The sequence below is a fragment of the Cloeon dipterum genome, chromosome 1 (assembly GCF_949628265.1).
Source record: "Cloeon dipterum chromosome 1, ieCloDipt1.1, whole genome shotgun sequence".
Lineage (NCBI taxonomy): Eukaryota > Metazoa > Arthropoda > Insecta > Ephemeroptera > Baetidae > Cloeon > Cloeon dipterum.
Genome location: NC_088786.1, coordinates 36546910 through 36553474, shown reverse-complemented (window position 1 = coordinate 36553474; position 6565 = coordinate 36546910). Strand labels below are relative to the sequence as shown.

Below are 6565 nucleotides of genomic sequence, written 5' to 3'. Positions count from 1 at the left end.
CGTATCCTCACAACCGCGCCCACTTTTGAATCTGAATGTAAATAATCCAAATAATCCAAATAAGCAAATAATCAATCTTTTCTCTCTGTCAATGTCAAATATTATCAAACATTAAAGCGAATTAAATTCTTCCACGCTGTAAAGTGTGCACTGCGGACAGTTGATAGCATGCAGCTCACTAAATTGAACTCACAGCTGTTTACAGCAGCAACAGCAATTCGCAGATCTTCCACTGAAGCAGAGACATCCTGACGCTGCTGCTCCAACCTTTACAAAGGTCTCTATGTATGTATGTATTATTAAATTTTATTCAAAAGATTCCAATTTGTGTGGAATAAACAAGCTATTAGCTGGTCCCTTGCGCAAAAATATCTTCAATCGGGAATTTGTCCAAGGAGACTGCATACCAAATAATATTATTCGATAAATATTGCCACTTGGGCTTTGTAGCTAAAAAATGATGCAAGATTTAATTTTGTTGGAATTTTTCTAATATTTTTTTCTATACGTTCTAGCTGGCACTGAATTGATGGAGAAGCAGCGGCAGGCGAGACAGGCGACCCTCAGCAAACAACTCAAGTGCGGGTGCCCTGACTCGACGTGAGCTGACGGCAAGACGTGTTCCCACCCCATGCGACGCATTTCAACAGCCAAGAGCGAGCACCCCCGGCTCCACCTCGTCCGTCTCGCAGGCCTCCAACGCCTCTGGGGTCAGCACCGGTGGTTCCAACTCCGGGGGCGGCCGGCAGGAGCAGCAACAAAACCAACAGGCGCTCAGCATGTCCACCGTCAACGACAACAACAATCAGGTGAGCCCTTGCCACTTCTGCGTGAGTTAAAATGCGATCTCATTACAACTGAGAAAATAGGCCTTCTGTGTCAGGTGTCGTCAACGACCGGTTCGAGCGGCATGATCCTTCCCACCTCATTGCACAGTCTGCAGAGAATGTGGAACAGCACACGCGCCATCGATACGATGCCAACAACACCGCCTTCCTGGTGCTCAGCCTCATCCAGATACAAGGCGGTGGCGGCCTGCTCATTCTAAACAACTCCTCCTCCGGCTCTTCGGGCAATTCCCAAGGGGACCAGTTGGCGCTGTGTCAGTGCGACCTCGTTTTTCTGCAACTAGAACAGCCTGCCTGGTCCGCTCAAATGGCATCAAGCAGAAGGGCAACAAGGGCCTCTCGTAAGCGGGCTATATTAATATTTTAAATTTTAATTCCACAGTAGCAACTGTGATTAATTTTGCAGGTCCTGACGCAATGGAAACGTCATGTTGCCACGAGCTAGACAATCTGAAGATGGGCGTTGCCTCTTCCATGTAACTTTCCAACTACCTAGAGCTGTCCAAGTCAGTGACGCCAAAGCCTTTGGACACAAGCAGCAAACAGCACCTCGACCAGCTCTCCAGACCAGGAGAGCTACCACTCCAAGGTGGGCGATGGCACCAGAGTCAGCAGCTTCTTCAACGAGACGCTTGACCTCTCGCAAGACTCTTTCTGCCTACATGCCGCCTTCCTGCTCCACTGATCACATTGCATCAGTCGTTGGAAAGGTGAATATACAATCTCGCAGAAAATATGTGCATGAATTGATTCGAATTCTTCTTAGGCCCCTTTATTCCAGGCGCCACGCCAACGTGCTGACTGACTCGATGGTCGAGCTGCGGTTGTGAATCTCTACGCGTTCGACATGCTGGGCGACTTCCCTGAGCTGGAGAGTCTGGACTCAGGGGGCCTGGTGCACCACCAACTCTCCACCCAGCTCCATCCCAATTTTGGTGGCCAGTCCCTGAGTCACAGCATGGGTCCAGTGTCGGTGCACACGTCAGGGCCGAGTCCCATCGACCCTTCTACCCCTGGGTCCGCAGACAAGAGCAGCCAGCAGTCTTCTTCCAGGATGGACTACAGAGAGGGCACTGCAAACACCACTGAAATGTTTAAACTAACCTAAATAATAAAATACTATGCATGAAATGCTAACAAGTTGAAAAAATTGTAAATAAGAAATAAATTTAAAATAAAACAATGATTTGCTGTGGGCTGTAAGAGTCTGTCGCAGTTGCAGCCGTTCATTTCCCCTAATTATTAGTTGATTTTAATTTGAAGCTGTACTCTAGGGTCAACATCTTCTGAATCCGAATGCTTGCAAAGTGATGAGCCAGAAAACTTTAGCCACCTTGGCGAAAAATATCAGAAGTGTATCCGAGGACAGCATTGTTGAGTTTTATACGAGCAATAAATTAGTTATAGCTTTTGTTGTTTAAATAAAAATTTAATGCTTTATTGCATATACTATCATTAATGAATGAATAATGTATCTAATTTCAAGACTTCAACCCAATTCCTTCTGGATACCCAAAATACTAATTTTTGTAAAAATTCGAAACAATTTAATTTAAATTCGCATTAGGTGTGGCGGCATTTATTCTTTTTTGCATCATCACAAAATACAACAATTATTTTATCTTATAATTTCTAACTCAAAGCGGGCATTGACGCAATAAAAATTATTGAATTAATTCTTAGATTTTTCAAATAATTGCTATTAATTAAATTTAAAAGTAAACCGTCAAGTGAAATATAAATTAAAATATAGAAATGCAGTAAAATGTATTTATGGATCACGGGGCATTTATTTTCACCGGAAAATATCAACAGTTAGAACTAATATCACTAGTTAAATCTCCATTACTATACCTATATTAATCAGGTTTAAGGTAATAATGAACAAACAGCTTACCCGCTGCATTTATCCTGTGTGATTCCCTCATCGACGCAGCTCACTTGGTAAGTTTTTACCCTGTTTTACATTATTTTCCCTTCATCTCCTTGCCAACGATAAAAAATTTTAGATGAGAATATTATTTACAGTCCTAAGCTTTCAATCGTAGAAAAAATTGGACAACGTAAAATCTTACAAAACTGTCTACGGACGATCAAAATCATTTAAATAATATTTCTAAATTGCCGTGCAATAGGGAAAATGTTTACAATTAATCGATTTTTTCTAGTTGGAGAAGGCAATTGTTGGAAAAAAGGATATTCCCTAAGTTGTTTTCCGCTCTTAAAGTGGAATGATACTGGGCAACAATTGAAAATTATTTAAATTGTTGGATGCCTTAAACAATTGACCGATAAAAATTTTGTTCAACAATTTGCAATAGTAAAAAAAATGACCTTCCCACAGTAAAAATTCAGATTTTGCCAATTTTCTCCAAAATTTAGAGTGCTTGAACATATTTTGTTGGCATATTTCGATTCCTCTCGTCGAGATTTGTCCAACAGTGTATATATGTCATTTATTGGGGAAACTCTTGGTTTTTAAATTAAATCGAATTTCAAGTAAGGAGACAGCCATTACCATTTGAAAAACACGCTAACTTTCCAGCCAATTTATTAAAAAAATTACAGTGCTTCTTAGGTCAATTTAGGCTTTAACTGAATCCTAGGGCACGAGTTTATGCATTGGCAACAAGCATTTTCCAGGCTTTTCCAGTATCATTCCTCTTTAATTTGGTGCTTAGTAAAAATTGGCATCATATATATTGCTGCTCTCTTAAAATTATAATACGTGCATATATACCTTGTATTTATTTTTGGAAAGGTATGTAAAGAATGTTTACATTTTAATAGGTCCTTTTTGTTTATTGTTTGTTTGTTGTTTTCGAATCAAAAGATAACAAAATCAAGGCCGCTCTCGACTCTAGATTGTTCCTTTTCTAAACGATTTTGTATTTATGCTGTTTTCTAAATATGCATAAAATTTTCAAAACAAAAAATATTATTGACCAATTTATTCAATTTTTTTCTACATTAAAACAGTGTTCCGTCCGTAAATATAAGAATTTTTGAGGAGGATGAACAATCGAACAAAGCCACAAAAGCGGAGAGCGAATACAGCAGGTATCTCATAAGATCGGAGCATCGCGCTCACCCCCCGCGACGCACAATAGGATATTTTAGCTATGTTTGGTCCACTCCACTCGATCGTCTATTCTGACCACCCAAAGCGGAGGCCGCGAGAAGGAACGATAGATAATATTTTCCAAAAATTCCGTTGCGTAATTAAAAACTCGGTAGTGCTTATTCCGAATGTAATTATAAATACTATTTATCCCTTTTGTGACACATTTAAACCACTGTGTTATTCTTGTTCTTTCCTTAATGTTATTTATACCTAGAAATAAGAATATTTTAATCCAAAAGTAATTATTTTCCCATAAAAATTGACGTTCTTGGCAACGGCAAAAAATATTTTTCAAATTTTATTTCATTAATCGAGTTGTGCACACTTCACTTTTAACGATTTTAAACATAAAACACATCTCCAGCGACTGGAATTAAAAAGATTTAAAGAAATATTAATTAAAAGCATTCAATGTGTTTTACAGGAAATGACTACCTTGCAAAAGATAGCTCTGCAATCCCTTCTTAAATTGGAGAGGAGAAGCACTGAGGTAAAGAGCTTGAAAGATTTGGTGACCAAATTTATCGCGGCAACCGTTGGCGACTATAATCATGGAAAGGTGACACTGGACAAATTGCGTAAGTATCAAATGACTAAACACTAAAAATCTACTCAACAAAAATTTATCCCTCTGTTTTGAATAATAAATACTTATTAAAACGTCCCAAATAATATTTTTACTGCAATTCAAAACGTGCGCGCATAAATTTATTTACAATTTTCGTCTACCTTCACTTCAATCCTGGAATAAAAACATTTAACTTATTAATGGACTAAAAACTAAAATCAATTCAGCTAATCTTAGAACAAATTTTTACATGAGATGACGAATAATTAATTGTGTTAATTGTCTTTCGTGTCCGCCACGATATTAGCTAAATTGATTTTCAGTATGATCAAATCTCAAATTGATTGCAATATATAAGAACCTGAAAATTTGTGTTATCTTCAGTTGGCTTCGTTTGAACTTTAAAATACCTTCAAAATTAATTTAAATTGAATTTTTTGCCTATATATATTAATTTTTCTAGCTCTTTCCCTACGTGAGATGGTGTTGCATCAGGTGATGCAACGCAGGTGCAAAAATATTTACAGCGACAAGCAAGACAACGTAGAGAGCGTAGATAGCATGATTGAGGCGTACTCACAATTAGTGGGCCTGAAAACTAAAAAAATCGAGTTGGGAGGATTTATTTCTTTATATCTAAATGGTGATACCGTACAAAATATCACGAAGGTATTTTCCTTTCTGTTAAATATTGCCAGAGGAGCCTAACTAATTTTTGTGAGCAGATTCTGGAGGCGATTTCACAAAGAGCAATTAATTTGGAGCATCTGGATTTTAAAAAAAATACTTTAACACACTGGTGTCATTATTATCCGTGCTTGGACAAAAATTCTGTAGAAGCAATTTTAAGATTGGAAAACCTGAAGATTATTCACTTTTCCCGCATTGAATACGTTAATGTGAAGCTTGTTTGCAAAAATCTAAAAAAATTGCAATATGTTGAATGCATCCGACTTGAATTCGCCCAAGAACAAGATGACATAGAAGCTGACATCGAGGACTTTAAAGCGAGCTTTTCTCGACTGAGAGTGTTTTTGTTTAATGCAAAATTATCTACACTGGAGACGAAGGTGATCAAACTGTGCATCCGACACTTGCCAAAATTAGAAGTCGTCTACGACTTTGCTGACAGCAGAAGAGACTTTTTTCAAATGCCGGAATTGACTGTTCCAGATGAGACATCTTCGTTGCGGCATTTGCATACAGCTCCAACAACCTTTGACCTCCCAGCAGCATTTCCAAACGTGACCCATTTAAAAGTAAGTATATAAATAGCCAAAACAAATACAAAAAATGTCGTAATTTTTGAAACTCCAAAAATCTCGGCTTCTAACCATCAGAAAGTAAAAAACTACCCACCGTTGGACTCGTCTTGACCTACCCTGACGAGCTGAATGGGTGCTTACCCTTCACCCCTAAGATGCTACCCTCGTTTTTACTTTTTCTGATAGGGTCGAAGTTTAGCGATATAAGGGTGGAGGGTAGGGACCCCTTAACCTTTCAGTTCGTCAGGGTAGGTCAAGACGAATCCAACGGTGGGAAGTTTTCGATTTTCTGATGGTTACAAGCCGAGATTTGAAGTTTAATAAATAACGATATATGAAAAAATTCCAATTATTTTTTCCCTTTTTTTCTCCGCGCGGCCGCTATTCTTTCCGTAATATTAAATATACCGCATGCTGGAAAGGTGCAAAAGTAGCAAAGCCATACAATTCAGAAACCGACCGACGACACCGTCAAAAATCATAATTGGGAAAGTTTTGGCTTGTCATTATTATAAAATGCAAGAGATTCAAATTTAGGTGTAAAGTAGCCCGCACTCAACTCAAAATATATTTAATGCTCGCATCTCACATTGCATGAACAAATACATTTTATGTAAAGCATGAGACCAACAAAATTTAAACCAACAGATTGTTCAGATAAGAGTCGCTGAAAGACTGAAAAATAATTAAAACCAGTCATAAAAACCCGTTATTTTTACTTAACGTATATTACCATAACCTTTTTGGTTAATAATTTGAT

The 6565-nt window shown here is 38.1% G+C and overlaps 1 long non-coding RNA gene across 1 annotated transcript; it reads left to right on the top strand.

Annotated features, from left to right (window-relative positions):
- The first annotated feature begins 521 nt into the window (after window positions 1-521).
- LOC135948481 (uncharacterized) lies at window positions 522-2297 on the top strand. Its single transcript, XR_010575824.1, has 4 exons — window positions 522-809; window positions 870-1189; window positions 1255-1558; window positions 1615-2297. It is a non-coding gene; the product is annotated as an uncharacterized LOC135948481 (long non-coding RNA).
- Window positions 2298-6565: the final 4268 nt, after the last annotated feature.